Raw genomic sequence first — 16,326 nt, 5'->3', positions numbered from 1 at the left:
GCCATCCAAATCAGGAGAAGTAAAAGGACACTGCACTTTTAAAAGTCCTCTCACTAAATTAAGATATGGGCAAACTGGCAAAACCCCCCACCCCAGGCCCCCTCCCCAAGCAGAAACCCCTAACCCCAAATAAGCTACCCCACCACCACCCAAATCTGGATAAGTAAAGGGACTCTGAGTCTTAAAAAGTCCTTTTACCAACAATAAATAAAAACAAGAACCCCAAGACTGTCTTACCTTGTCTTCTCTAGTCCAGGGAAGTCTTGTAAGGCTGAGTGAGAGAGCAGCAGGCAGCAGCTGAAGCCAAGGGCCAGCCAGCAGCAGCACAATCTCTCACACCAACCAACACAGCAGCAATGGAGGAGTCCAGCCAGGAAGACTCCTTAAAAAGCCCTGCAAAGCATGCATTTGCAATGCATTTTGCAAATGGATGCTTTGGATTGGCTGCTGGGGCTCCTCTTCCCCCTCCCTGATCCCAGGGAGGCTATGGGAGAGGCGGGAAAAGGCAACTAAAGGCGGGAAAGTAGGCAAGCAGCTCCTTTGAGGCTACAGAAGCTACTTTCCCGCCTTTTGAATTGACAATTGAATAGCTATTCGGGAGTATACGGCGAGCCGTATTCAGCTGCCGTGTAATGGGTGCCTATGGGGATCGGCTGCAGCCTATTCCGTATACAGCCGAATCAGTGCTGATAAGGCTATAAATACGGTTCGGCCGAACCGAATGCACATCCCTAGCTGTCACATTACAAGGTTGAATATAGGCCTAAAAAGAACATTACAATAAACACAATACTACCAAAAATATTGCTAATAATAATAATACTGCAGTCCACTACCTAAGGTACTTTGCAAATCTAAACTAAATAACTAAATAGATAAATTAATGAGGACCAGTTACTATAAACTCAAATACAATACACACACAAACATATAGATACATACATAAGATTCAAGGATTCATTTATGAAAACAATCAATGCGAGGTTATTAATGAAAAATATTCATCTTGTGGTAACATTGAAGTGTGAAGGCAGGAACCAAAATTCCTTTTCAAAAATGGTTCCCATTTACGCAACTTAGAAGGAAAAGACTTAGACCCATAATGGGATTGAAAACTAACTAATTTATCTAAAATAAAATATTCCCAAAGTTTAGAAGCCCAAATTTGGATAGAGGGAGACTCAGGTGTTTTCCAAGTTAAAGCTATAGCATATTTGGCGGCAGTGATTTATAGGGAAATAAATTCCCTTTGTGACTTAGAAATTAGGAAATCCCCTTAAATATTTAAAAGGATAACCTTAGGGTCAGATGGTATTACAATGCCTGTTAACAATAAAACCTTTGACTGAATTAAAGACCAAAAAGGCCTAATCAATAGACACAGCCACCAGCAGTGAAGGTACGTGCCACGATTGCCACACCCCTTCCAACAGAGGGGGAAACTAGATGGGAAAAGATGAGACAAACGTACTGGTGTTAGGTACCACCTAGCTAACATTTTATATTCCTGTAACTTAATATTTATTGATCTCGATTTAAGAGAAGGGGATTGCCAAATGCTGAGCCAATCTGTGTCATCAAAACTACAAGATAATTCTGTTTGCCATGCATTTCTACAAGATGAATTACTATAATAGTCCCTATTAAGAAGCAAATTATAGAGATCAGACCTTTGATATGATTGTCTTCAGTACACAAAAGAAGTTCAAAAACTTTGCTCTCAACGCTGGCTTAAAGGAATAACGGGCTAAGAAGCTTTGCACTTGTAAGTATTCCATCCACGGCAAAGCAGCAGTGGAAATACGATCAAATGAGATCTTAGGCTTTAGATGTCCATGTGACAGAATGTCAAAAAATATGGTGAGATTAGATTTACGCCAGATACTAAATGAATTGATAATAGTACCTGGTATAAAAGGCGAGTAATTTGTAAACTCCACTAGTAATGAAGTAGGAGGGGCAATCCTAGCTGGATGGGCCACTGGCCATACCCTAAACAAAGCTTTTAAAAAAGGGTTACAGGAAGATGTAAAACATCTATGATGACTGTTCCAAAGAGCTTCCCTAAAACTATAGTGCAACAGACATAAGTTTTCTATCGTCTTCCATTCAGCAACATAAGAGGATCGGTAGAAGACATTAAGAAGACATAATTTGTCCCAACCGCCTGCTGTAAGGACGGAGGGACACATTTGCAACCTTTGGGGGAAGAGAGGAAAATTGACAGCCCAATGGGCTTATGCTTGTGGGCGGAGCTGGCTGAAGCAGCAGTGCGCCTTCCCCACTCATGCCAGTCTCTGTCTGACGATCGGTCTAGGCAGGAGAGCTTTTAGCTTACTCCTGCTTAGATCTTATCAGTTACAGTTGTTTAGTTTTAGGATTCCTTTTTAGGGTCCCCGGGTTGTATTTCAGTTGGGGAACCTTAGTTCTGTTAAGGGTATGGAGCAAGTAGTTAGGGGTAAGATTGCCAAGGAATTGGGGGAGGGCAGGATTTTGGGCCATTTTCTACCCCTCCAGTGCCAAACCTTTGGGTTTCCCCCTTGGGAATGGTGCCAAAGAAGGCGTCTGGTGAATTTTGTTTGATTCACCATCTCTCCTATCCCAGGGGTGCATCAGTAAATGATGGCATTCCTGAACATTTATGCTCTGTTAGGTACACTAGTTTTGATCAGGCCATTAGCATTGTGCGACGCTGCAGTAAAGGGGCGAAGATGGCTAAATCCGATATTAAGTCTGCCCTTCACCTTCTCGCTGTTCATCCGGCTGACTTTGAGCTCCTGGGTTTTTCCTTTGAGGGGCAATCTACATGGATAGAGCTCTACCTATGGGTTGCTCTGTCTCATGTGTGGCTTTTGAGCGCTTCAGCGCATTCCTTGAATGAGCTCTTCGTGAGAAAATGGGTTTACAGGAAGTGATTCATTATTTGGACAACTACCTCTTTGTGGGTGCTGAAGGGACTGGGCATTGTGCAAAGTTAATGTTTGGCTTTCTTGAGGTGGCGGTGGAGCTGGGTGTTCCACTGGCACAGGAAAAAACGAAGGGTCCAGATGATGAATGGCTGAGGAAGGATAACCCTTACTTTTTTGGGGACCGAGCTGGACACTCTGGCAGAATTGTCCAGAATACCTGTTGAGAAAATCACAGAGTTGAGGGAGAGGGTTGATTCTTTCCTTCTTAAGTGGAAGGTTAATTTAGTCAAGCTTCAACAGCTTGTAGGGCATCTCAACTTTGCTTGCGAAGTTGTAGCTCCTGGACGCACTTTCTTGTGCAGGCTTTGTGATGCGATGGCTGGTCTATGACTTTCACAGCATAGAACGTGGGTTACAAGCAGCATGAGGGCAGACTTATTGGTATGGCAGGAGTTTTTGGAGTCCTTCAATGGGATTTCATTTTGGAGGGAAGACATGAAGCTTGAAGCAGAGCTTCAGGTCATGTCTGACGCTGCCAGTTCCTTAGATTTTGGGGTCTATTTCCTCAGACATTGGTGCGCGGATGTGTGGCCGGATTCGTGGGACCAGGCGGGATTGAACAGAGATCTTACGTTTCTTGAGTTCTTTCCCATCCTGGTAGTTCTTTCCCATTCTTTCCCATTCCCTGTTTGGCTATAGGGGAATTATATGGCCAATCACACTATTCATTTTTGGTGTGATAACATGGCTGTGGTACCCCCAGCACCAGGAAGTCTTATGAACGTGCCGTGTGGCAGTTTGAGGACTTTAGGGTATCGCATCGTTCAGCCCCTCCCGGTGGAGCAGTTGCTCCACTCTGTGTTGTTTTAAAAGGTAAAGGGATTGGCCTTGCAATCCATTAGGAGACGCCTGCCTGCTCTGGCTTTTGTTAGTAAGGTTTTGGGGTATAAGGAGGAAACCGCAGACTTTTGTCTGCGAAAGATGCTAGAGTGCTGGGCTAGAGAGGCCAGGCCTAATCCTGACACTAAGAAGCCTATTTCCCCTTTGATTCTTAGGGGCTTGAAGGGGGTTTGGGACACAGTGTGTGCATCTTATTTTGAGTCCACACTGTTTCATGCCGCTTCCTTGGTTGCCTTCTTTGGGGCCCTTAGAGACAGTGAGCTAGTGGCACGCTCCAGAAATGATGTTTCTGGTAGTGCTTTGTTACTACAGGACATGAGGTTAGTTGAGAGTAAGGCGGTCATCACCGTTCAACGCTCCAAGTCTGACCAGCGTCACAAGGGAACCGTTTTGGAGCTGGGCACATGTTCTGAGCTGGAGTTGTGTCCAGTTTCTGCTCTGGCTGCCTATTTGGCAGTACGCGGTCCTAGGGAGGGATTTTTGTTTCGTCATGTCAATGGCAGTCTGTTGGACTCTCCCTGCCTGGAAACCAAGAATTTACTTAAATATTTTATTTGATGTATGGAAACTAGGGAGTTTCAGCACTCCATCTACTCACCAGGGAACCTAGAAAATGATCTTCCTTGCCACAGAATCCAGCATGGCTGTAAACAACTTTTTTCATAGACTCCTAGCCACTTCCCAGTGTGATTGCTGTGGTCTGTGAGATTCTATTTTGTTTCTTGTTCTTTTTTCTGCTTCTCCTGATCCTTTTTAAAATTGGCTTCTCAGAGAATGGATTTGATAAATGGTTTTTATGCTCCCTAACTCAAAGCTGTTTATGAGGCTCTTATCTCTGAGCTTGGCACTGAAAGACCTAAGACAAGGCTTAGCTGCTGATTCATACTGGCAGTCCGTTGACAAAACATCAATTTTGGGCTGTGACTACTTGGGCTTTAGCTAAGCTCGGGTTGTCTGGGGTGTGGTTTGGTACCCACTCCTTTAGAATTGGGGCAGCCTCTACAGCTGCTGCCCTAGGTTATCCTTCCTCGGCCATTCAGCATCTGGGCCGTTGGCACTCAGCAGCTTATAAAGCCTATGTTCACCCCCTGCTCAGTTCATAACTTCATGGGGGGGGGGGTTAGCTTGGAGTTTGTGGTTATTGTTGCTGATTTAACTGTTTTTCTTTTTAGATGCTTTTGTTCCTGGCCAGAGGAACTGTGTTCTCATCTGTGGACACAGTTATGTATTTTGGACTGCTCATCAGGCTCGGAGAACTTCAGTCGGCTCTCAGCTGGGACTCAGCCAGTGGGTTACCATTGAATGGCAGGGGCGCAGGGGCCTTCATTGGCCTGGCCTATTGCCATTGTTAATTCAAGGGAGTGCTTGCCCTCCTCCCCAGGTCTTAGTTATACACCTGGGAAGTAATGATATTGGGCTGATGAAGGGCACAGCTTTGGACTTGCAGGCAGAGGAGGATTTTAGGGCTATCAAGGAAAGATGGCCTGGGACCATTATAATTTGGTCGGCCATGATCCCCTGCCTTTTTGGTGGGGTGTTTGGGACCCTTTAGGCATCAACAGGGCCCATTGCAAGGCTAATAAAAGCATTCAGAGAGCCTTGGAAGACAGTTTGGGCTACTACTTGCCTCATCCGGACATTCATATTAGTTGTTCCCACCTCTATAGGGGTGATGGCATTCATCTTTCGGATGAGGGTAATGGTGTCTTCTTGGGAGACTTTTGGCAAGGGCTGTGGGTGGCCTTGGGCCTCCCAGTGGGTGCTAAGGTCTAAGAAGAGGCTTGGCCTTAGTGGTGGCAGGTTTCTATGGTTAATGAGCTTATGCGACTAGGGGAGGACTAGAAAGCATCCCCCTTTTGTGGGGTTAGGGGTCTGTCAGGATTGACCTTTGGATTTGCCAGCCCGGGGTGGGAGAATGCAGTCCTCTGGGGTTTACCTGGAAGGTTCTTTTCATTGAGTTAACCGGCTCATGATTGGACCTTCCCGGTTTGTTGCCTATTTGCTGAGCTGGCCTGGTGTGAGCTGTGGTGTACAGCTCTAGCCAGGGGCTAGGTTGCTTGCTTGTTAAATGGCAGGGGAGGTGTCTGTTGAGACCCCTGGCCCTGACCAGGCCACAGGTTCTGTTTAGCCATTGCCATTTATTAATAAATTAAATAAAGTGGTCCTTAGTTTAATCCAATTATTACATCTGACTCTTTATTTCAACCTGGGGGGGGGGGGGCAATTTCCAATATATAAATAAAGGGGACTGCATATTTAGTGCTATGTAGTAAGTAGTAACTATTATACTTAGTCCTGTAACATTTATTCCTTGAAAACATAAGTGGATTTTCCTGTCCTGAATCACTCAAGAATAAATCATCCCAATCAAGCTCCTGAGAACTTAAGAACATAAGAGAACCCATGTTGGACTTCCAGGATCTGTCATCTTGGCTTCAGAGGGGCTTGCAGATTGTCTCTCTGCGGCAACTCTGAGTCTGGCTGCTGGAGGGGTGTCACAGAAGTGATGCTCCCATAGAAAAAGCTCAGAGAGGCTTTTTCTTCAGCATGGGATTTTTATGGGGAGAGAGGGGTTCAGTGGCAGCTGCCCCTGTGTTCCCTATATATCCTGAAGCTCCGTGGCCATGAAAGCTGGCATATCAGCAGAAAAAGAAGAACGCCCGATCGCTTTCTTGCTTTCGTTTTCTCCAGTACGTCTTTGAAATAGCATTCTTTTACTCCTAAAGCAATGACTCTACTTAACAAGTAGGTGTTTTTCTAATTCTACTCCCTGATGGGTCACCCTGCATAACAATGAAAGACTAGCTCAAAAGAATTAGAAGAGGCCTCAGAATGTCATGAGCAGTCTTAACTATTTAAATTCAATTGAATACAATTACTAAAATCGACCTGGACTATAATTGGACATATACTAAAGAGATTATTAAGAAGTTGCAATATGATCTGGACACAAAGGAGATATACTGTAAAGAGATCTGTCTCTATCGCCTGACTGTATTTGAAAGAATGGTATTTAAAACTTCAGTTGGAGCTGTTGTGGAATGGGGATCAGCAGGAGCTTGAAGCGATTTTACAATTTGATCTAAGAAACTGAGTTTTGTTATCAGAAAATGGCACTACTTAGTGAAATGTCTCGGGGAAAAGATATCTGTTCAAATCTCATTTCTCTGAAAAAAGATCTTATCTCATTTATGCAGCTCCTTAAAGACCAAATGAGTTGCTTTATGCTGACAGCTAATGAAACTGCAAATCTACAGGGGTTGAGTGCTAAAGAGAGTGTACTGACTGCTGTGAAATTGGAAGGGAAAACTGATACTCTTCGAAATAAACAAAGGAAAACTAAAATGGTTTCCTGTGTTGCAGTTTTAAAACCAGACCGGAAATCAAGACCCAGTGGAATTTGGCTGAGAGGGAAAAATGGCGATGAATTCTTCACGCCATGGTTAAGGGGGCAGGCCATGTTGAGAAGAGAACAGCTGCACTCCAATCAACAAATCAAGATATGAAAAGCTTTTTGGAAAAAGGATTTTGGATTTTTTTCTTTTACTTTGGTGAATGGCTGGATATGGAACTCTGACTAAGAAGTGATATGTGATTTCAAAAGGCAAACTGTGATTAAATGGGCTGCCTCGGATGCAAGATGGGTGCAGAAATCAAAGGAACTTAAAAGTTTTTAATCCTTGGGAAGAAGGATTCTGGAATCTAGGTTCTTTTTTTCTTTGTGAATAAACAAACATGTAACCATTAATAATGAACAGATGTTCGATTTCAAAAGAATAAGGGAGATTTTGAAGAAGTAATGTTAATGAGTGCAGATAACATATTTCTCTATATAGTAGATGTATTTACAGTATGCCTACTTAGTGAGATTGCTTATACTGATGTAAGAGTTGGATTAAAGGTTGAAAAGGCAGATAACATAATTGCTGTGTAATTTGGTAGATTTGATAATTTGGCAGATTTGTTTTTAATATGTTATTAGGAGAAACGGTTTAGACTGAGATAGACAAATTATTCAGTTGTATTTTATATAATTTGCTAAGGATAAAGAAATTATTGTTATGTGTTTGTTTTAATAAGGATTTTGCTAAACCAACAATCTAATTTGTGCTTATTATAAGCACAAATTAATAGGCTTAAATTAAATTAGATAAAATTGGCGATGAGACAGTTTTGGGAAAAATAATTTGTTATACTTATTTGTGTTTAAGAAGTGTTTAGATTTATATTGCTCTACTAGTTTATTAAAAGATTTTTTTTTTATTCTGGTAATAGAAGAAAGGAAGGTAATATTTATGGAGATTTTTATACTTGTAGGTAGAATGATTTGAGCATTTTATCGGGAGGTAGAATTATAATTGATACATTTGTACTGGTTTCTGCTTCTGTTTTCCCCATTCTGTCAAGGCCCTCCCCCCCCCCCCCCGCTTTTATGTATTCTCTGCAATGCTTCTTTCTTCTGTAGTTTAAATCAATAAAAATTATAAAATACAAAAAAAGAGAGAAGCCATTTTGGATCAGGCCAATGGCCCATCCAGTCCAACACTCTGTGTCACACAGTGACCAAAAAAAGGAGGTTCACAAGTGGGGCTAGAAGCCCTTCCACTGCCATACAGAGCATCACTGCCCCAGAAAGTTCCAATAATATGCTGTGGCTAATAGCCACTGATGGACCTCTGCTCCATATTTTTATCCAAACCCCTCTTGAAGCTGGCTATGCTTGTAGCTACCACCACATCCTATGGCAGTGAATTCCACATGTTAATCACCCTTTGAGTGAAGAAGTGCTTCCTTTTATCCGTTCTAGTCTAACTGCTCAGCAATTTCTTTGAGTGCCCACGAATTCTTGTATTGTTAAAAAGGGAGAAAAGCAATTCTTTCTCTACCTTCTCTGTCCCTTGCATAATCTTGTAAACCTCTATCATGTCACCCCTCAGTCAACGTTTCTTCAAGCTAAAGAGCCCTGAGAGTTTTAATCTTTCTTCATAGGGAAAGTGTTCTAACCCTTTATTCATTCTAGTTGCCCTTTTCTACACTTTTTCCAATGCTATAATATCTTTTTTGAAATGCAGTGACCAGAATTGTACACAGTACTCCAACTGAGGCTTCACCATCGATTTATACAGGGGCATTATGATACTGGCTGATTTGTTTTCAATTTCCTTCCTAATAATTCCCAGCATAGTGTTGGTCTTTTTTTTATTGCTGTTGCACACTGTCTTAACATTTTCAGTGAGCTATCTACTGTGACCCCAAGATCTCTCTTATGATTAGTCTCTGCCAGTTCACACCACATCAACTTTTATTTATAGCTAGGATTTTTGGCCCCAATGTGCATTACTTTGCACTTGGCCATGTTGAACCTCTTTTGCCATGTTGACACCCATTCGCCCATCCTCGACATCCCTTTGGAGTGCCTCACAATCCTCTCTGTTTTTTACTACCCCGAACAATCTAGTGTCATCTGCTAACTTAGCCACTTCATTGCTTACTCCCAACTCCAAATCATTAATGAACAAGTTGAAAAGCATCGGACCTAGTACTGAGCCCTGTGGTACCCCACTGCTTACCACCCTCCACTCCGAAAATTGTCCATTTATACTCACACTCTGGGCGATTTCCCACACAGCTTACCAAGGAGCGAAGTCCCTCCTCACCGCGCAGCGTCTGCTCGAATTTCCCACCAACTGCTCCGCAAATTCATGAAGTGCCGGACCTTTTGCATTGCTAACGTAAACTAGGGTTTTAGCGATTTCCATTTGAGATGCAAAAGGTGCGGCACTTCCTGAATCCGCGGAGCAGTTGGTGGGAAATCCGAGCAGACGCTGCCCGGTGAGGAGGGACTTCGCTCCTTGGTAAGCTGTGTGGGAAATTGCCCTTTGTTTCCTATTAATTAGCCTGTTTTTGATGCACAAGAGGACTTGTCCTTTTACCCCATGACTTGAGCTTACTTAGGCAACTTTGATAAGGAACTTTATCAAAAGCTTTCTGAAAGTCAAGGTAAACAACATCTAGTGGGTCCCCTTTGTCCACATGTTTGTTCTCTCCCTCAAAGAACTCTAACAGCTCATTATGCCTGGACTCTCCTGGGTGCAATCTTGTCCCCCTCCTCTTTTTCAGTGTATTCATGTCCTAATGATCCACACTTTCTCCATAGGAAAGCCATGTGAACTATTTAGATAAGGAATAACAAGCCAGTAAAGCGGATTAGGCTGAGACGGTGTGTCCACTCCAGACCAAGTTCAGGCTCAGCACATTTCCTTTGTAGACTGGGAGTTTTGAACTTAGACTTCTCAGAAAGAAGGCAATACTAACCACAATATTGGTAACAACAGCTATAGGAGAGAAGCAAAGGACCTGACCTAGGTGGACAAGCTCACTTTGGACACTGCTAGCTTGAACACTGAGAATAAATAATCAAAACATTTGTTTGATTGGAGCTGAACACTGAGCCATCAGGAAACTTACAACCCCATGGTGTACCAAATGATGCTGGCAGTAGTGCCATGGGATTCTAGGCACCCTCTTCCATTCCTTCCCCCCACCCATCTTATTTGCCAAGGGCTGCCTCTCTGTTCTTGCACTGCCACATAAGAATTATAGTTATTTTTATGGAGAAGACTATAGTTTTGTAGACAAACACAAAGCCCTCAGTCTGTGTCATGGTGCCCTTACATATTCTTGACCAGCACACCAAGTAACCTATGCACAAAAGCTCACAATGCCCAGCCATTTCATGTTTTGCTCTGGATCTTAGGCTCAAAGCATTGGCCATGTGATTTCTGTAATGAATGTCAATAAATCAAAAGTAGGTTTGCAATTTACAGATGCACACCTGAACAACACCTGAACAGCATGAAGATTGCTACAGCACAGATATTGTCTCCAGATTTTGATGCAATAATTCAGAGCAAGATATGTCAGTTATCAGAGACTGTTAAACAAACAAAATATTGCAAGAGTGCTAATGCATGATTTATTTTAAGTTTTTGAAAAATCTTTAATTGTGTTTGCCTATGTCCTTTATAAAGTTTATATCTCTGCTACCTGGCATTACATTTTATGACAAACATGGTCCAGCCAAACAAGGACTCATTTATGTCTAATCCATCCCTCATAACAAATGAGTTTGACACCCCTGTACACTTTTTCAAGTCTTTCTGCCCATCTTCTTCTCATGAAGCTTTTGGCTGGAATTGGTGGAAGAGATGTCATTGGAGAGAAAGGGGAGAAGTTAAAGGGATGTATTTGTGAGCTTGTAATTTGTCACCTGACACAGTGTACCTGTTCAAAATGTCTTTTTACTTTAGGAACTGCTTTAGGGGAGCATACATGTTTTTGTAATATTAATACTAGGGTGTGCAATTTTTTTAAAACCAGTATTTTTTGTTTGGGTCTATTGGACCTGGGGGGAAAAAATGGAATTTCCAGAAAATTGCAGATCTCAGTACTGGTATGGTATTTGGATCTGGAATTTTCAGCACAGTTTAAACCAGGCTGCACAAGTGACCAGCCTCAGGATCTGCTGTACCATGGGGAGATTGTGCCCCACAGTACACAGATTCTGGCTCGGACAGCTTCTCCTGAAGTCTGGTTTACCCTAGGCTGCATGAAAAGCCAGCTCCAGGATCAGCTGTGCCATAGGGAGATCGCTCACCGTGGCACACAGATGGCTAGAATGGTTTTTTCTGCAGTCTAGTTTGAACTAAGCTGCATGACAGGCCAGCCCCAAGAACTACTGTGCCACAAGGAAATTGCACCCCATGACATGAAGACAGCTTTTCCTGCAGTCTGGTTTAAATTGGGCTGCAGGAGAAGCGAGCCCCAGGATCTGCTGTACTGTGGCAGAGAAGATCTTGGGGCTGGCTTCTCCTGCAGCCCAGCTTAAACCAGACTGCAGGGGAAACCAGCCCCAAGCTGAGCCAGTGGGAACAGTCTGCTTTCCCTGGCATAGTTGTTCCTTGAGCCATCTTCTGCAGTCCCTTTAAACTTTAAAAAGACTATATTAGAAGCCTGACAAACAGCTGGTTTACCCTAGTCTGCTGCTGCCTCTCTGTTATTTTGGATCTATCTGCTTGTCCCCAAATATATCCATTTTTTTTCCTTGAGAAAACCTGGATACCTTTGGGATGCCAAAATATACTTTTCAGTTTAAGTAGATCTGAACTCGCAAAACACGTGACATGAATGAGGCAAAGAGTAAGCAACAGTCAGGGGTTTTAACTTAGCTCTGGTCAGGAATGCAGGTTGCCTATACAGAAATGAACAACAAATAACATAATTAGTATCTAGAAATGCAAGAGAGTGTCAATGAAGGACTTGGTGTTGCTAGGAGGTGCTGCCTGCCTGTAGAGATACCCCACTTGAGCTAAGGGGACCTCAAGCTGTACAAAATGGAGTCTGATTAGAAACAGGCCAAGAAAATACTTCATTCAAAATGTAGACCCAGTAGAGAGCTTGTTCTAGCCTCACTTAAAGGCTCCATCTGCAAATGGCCCTCTCCCCCACTCAAACAGAGTGGATAATAACAATGGGGACTGCTGATAAGTATTGTTCACACCCTAATCCTCAGCTACTGATTAATCAGCCACCTCCCTGGCTCTTTGCTGCGACTCAGCTTCTCTGTCTAATGCTATGGTAATGTCTGATACCTAGACAAATTCTTTGTTCTCTATGCTTGCCTCTCCCCAGGGGTATCTTTGCTAAACCACTCAAGCTATTAACACATATTCTGACCTATTGTAACATATCAGGTGGATATCACTAAATCAGCCCCACTATTGTTACCTGAAGATCCATTCAGGTGACCAGAGTCAGTTCTGCTAACTGGCCTTAAGTGGGCACCCAGTCAGGTACCCAGAAAAGACTAAACAGTGCCCACCAACAAGTCAGCCCCTTTTTGGGAGGACCTCTTCCTTTCCAAAATATTATAACAGGAGGGAAAGCGCTCTCTCTCTCTGTCTGAGCACATGTAACTAGATGGCTGCCCCCCCCCCATTACTCTAAGTAAGGGGCCCTCAGACATGGTAGTGCATGTCTACATCTTCAAGTTGTAACTGGACCTCACCACATCTGGACCAGGTAATATTGCCTTCCTCAAGCCCCCCTAAATTCTCTATCGATAACCTCTACCCTTCCTAGCGTCTTGATTGCCTGTATTGTGTATTTGTGTGTATGAATGTATTCTTTTACATATTTTGAGTAAACATTATAAAATCAATTTGCCTGGAGTATTCTTGACTGAAAACCAACCTCCGTATCATTGAAGTAAAGATCCTTTGCTCCTCATTCGCTCTACCTAGTCTCCATATTTGCTAATTTCCCCATTCTAAAAGGACACTCAAAGCATTTTCCATAACATTGGGTTTCATTAGTTCAGTTCAGCATCCTGAAATGTTGAAAGAGGAAGGAAGGAGGCACCAAGGGACAGAAAAGTATATCAAAATTGTGTGAGATGTGAACTCCTACTCCAAGACAAAGTATATCTAGAAAGTAGATATGAGCTTTTGGCTAGCAACCCTGAAGCTGCTGGAAGCCTTACAGTAGTACCAATTGAATTGCAGTGTTGTGAGGTCAGAAGAAATCCCAGTTGATTTCTACCAGCTTTCCTGAGATCAATGTTCAGCTATACCATGCAGTCCTCTTTGTACAGTGCAATTATTTTGAAGAGTTTTCTGGTCAGCGTGGGCTGCAAGTAATGATTTAAGCCATCCATATGAAGTACAGTCCAGTGTCATGATGCCTATATATACTGCCAAAGCTGATTTAAAAGATTTCAGAACTGAAAGTCTTTTAACTTATTTGACAGGGTTCATTTCTGGGAAACCATTGCCAGGGATGCATGTGGCCCAGATAGACAGTGATGGTTAAAATAAAGAACATCACGGAGACTTCATTCTTTTCAGGCTGAGATAATGTTTAGAATCCATTTACCAGAACTAGAGGTACTTTTGAGGTATGGTTAGATGAGACAGCTGAACTGACAGGTATGTGTAGCATTATGATCATGATTAATGATGACTAACCTTTGTAAACTTTCAAGATAACTAGGATTTGAACCCATATAATGAAAAGTGTAAGGGTAGGGGAAATGGTTAAAAATGTAGCGGAATGCCAAGAATGGTGCAGCATTTCTTCCAAACCTTGACGAAAATTATTTCTCTGCACAGCAGCAAAGATGAACATCTCACTGAGATATATCATCTACATATATTTGCACTGTAATGCTGTTAAATTTCCCTCTCTAACTTTTACATCATTGTAGACTTTGATAGAAACCCTGGAATCTAACTTCTATACTAGTCATTTCTGGGGGGGGGGGGGATCTTGCAATTATTAGAATGTTTGGACTAAAGGCAGCTATGAATTTCAGTGAAGATATTCCACTGAAACCACAGTTGTTGATATTTCCCATCAGGCATGTAAGTACCAATTGAATTGCCCCTACCTGGTGGAATGAGCTTCCGTTAGAGATCTAGGCCCTTTGGGACTTATCAAAGTCAGTCTTTTAACTGATCCGCTGGGCATCTTCTTGTTACCAGCTAACCTCCCCAATATTTTTTACCATCACTGTGACTATGCTATACTGCCAGATGTTGGCCTATATGCTGCTGTGTGGCCATATCTTCCTAAGCCTGTTGCTGATATGTCATTCTACTCTCAGACTTTTAAGGTGTATGTTTTATGATGTTTTACATTTATTGTAATTGTATTAAATTCTGCTGTAAGCCAGCCTGAGCCCACTTGCAGGAAAGGGTGGGATATAAATCTAAAAATTAAATTAAATTACATGTAGAAAATCTTTGCTTCTACTTATATGTTTGCAGTAGCATGCTAACAAAAGCAGCTAGATATACTATTCAGTGTGATCCTAATGGGGAGTGGGGTTTGAAAGTGCTGAGGGAACCAACTGACCTTTGTGATTATGTATCTCCAAGATATGCTGACATAAGAGCCAGTTACAATGGCGCATGCCCCCAGTGCAACTCCATGGCTCTTGGGTGCTGCTTCCAAACCGAAGGATCTCCTGCCCCCACCTGGGGATTGGCAACCCTATTGTAGCCTGACCCCATGTCAGAGGCAGAAAGTTACACCAATGGAAAGCATGGCATAGTCCATAGGTGCCAACTGAACTGAAAAATCAAGTGCCCCTCTGCTGTGGCTGTTCACCATTAGTCATGGAGGAGCTCAGGATGCCTACTACTGGTACAACCATTCACCTCCATCCTCAGAGGCAACCAAACCTCTTCCCAGGTACCAAATCATGGCACCTCACCCAACAAAAACCTCACAAAGCCATTGTCCAACTCAGTATTTAAACTGCATGGCACAAGACTCTGTCTCAGAGCTTCCTGCTATGTAGATTTAGAGCAAGAACTTCGGTGATGGGGAAAGCCCAGACAGGGTGCTTACCACTACAGGGCAAGCACTTAGTGCTAACACCCAAGGAGGAGAGCAAAGACCATGCTCTGTGGCTGACCTCTCCCATTTAATGAGCCATGGCCTTCTAGCACCATGACCCCGACATACTATAGGAAAAGATCCCAGAAAAGTTTCCAAAGAGAACTGTATCTGGGGGTGTTTTCAGGCCCATACTGGTTTGTAAACTCAGTTCTTTGCCTGTTTCTCCCCCTCAAATTCAGAAGCAAAAGCTCACAGCCAAATGCTGCAAAAATATATGCATTGGCAACATTATGTAAGAAGTACTGTAAATACAAATTATGCAATTTTATTTCAACAGCATTCAGATACAAGCTGTGAAACAACTTGAAGTGCTTTTTGCAGGCCCGAAAGACTAAAACTTGGAAGTCCACACATGAAAATCCTACAACAATTAGAAATATAGTTCTTCTTTCCTTGCACATATGAATTGTAAAAAGTTCAGTCCAGAGTGAGGATGAGTATGAAAAAGGATGAAAAAGCATGACGGATAGCCGGCAATACCAAGCCATTTCCCACAAAGGTTTTGTCAGGCATATATTTCTGGTACTGTTAAATAACAACATTCTGCACAATAATTCTATGTGCATGAGCAAGGCAAAAACAATTTGCAACTCCTATACTCACAAATTCATGCATTCAGAAATCCTCTTTGAGTCTTCAACAAGGCTGGCATCTTCACATTGCTCAGAAAGAGTGTCTGAGACTCTCACAGTCTAAATTGACTTGATTGGCAACAGCTGTGTCATACCACCACCATTCATTAAAGGGATATATGTATAGCAAAGAAAAAAGGTACAAAATATTCATGCAGAGCTCATTGCTGGGGTCATTTGGGGGAAGTCTGGAAGCTGCTCCACTCTATGTGGTGGACAAGCTTGCAAGGAGACCCTTTGACTCATCCTTACAGGATCAGAGCCTTGAGCTGCTGCTGCAGCAGGTGCTGCAGCGGATGCATCACAAGTCCCTGAGCACTTCAACAGACCTCTGGGTGCAGCTAATCCCACCTCCCCACACACATGGTCTGCTCAGTCCGCTATCCCAACCTTCCTTTTGAAGTGGAACATTGTACCCAGCC

At 42.8% G+C, this 16,326-nt stretch overlaps 1 long non-coding RNA gene across 1 annotated transcript in view; it reads right to left on the bottom strand.

Moving 5' to 3' along the window:
* Positions 1-16,115, bottom strand: part of LOC132586449 (uncharacterized) — a 55,749-nt gene extending 39,634 nt beyond the window's left edge. The window contains exon 1 of the long non-coding RNA XR_009556361.1: positions 15,876-16,115. This is a non-coding gene — a long non-coding RNA (uncharacterized LOC132586449). The remainder of the gene's footprint in view (positions 1-15,875) is intronic.
* Between the last annotated feature and the right edge of the window lie 211 nt (positions 16,116-16,326).

Source organism: Heteronotia binoei, chromosome 1 (genome assembly GCF_032191835.1).
Source record: "Heteronotia binoei isolate CCM8104 ecotype False Entrance Well chromosome 1, APGP_CSIRO_Hbin_v1, whole genome shotgun sequence".
NCBI lineage: Eukaryota > Metazoa > Chordata > Lepidosauria > Squamata > Gekkonidae > Heteronotia > Heteronotia binoei.
Note: the sequence above shows the minus strand (reverse complement) of the source record. Positions and strands in the feature narration are given on the sequence as shown.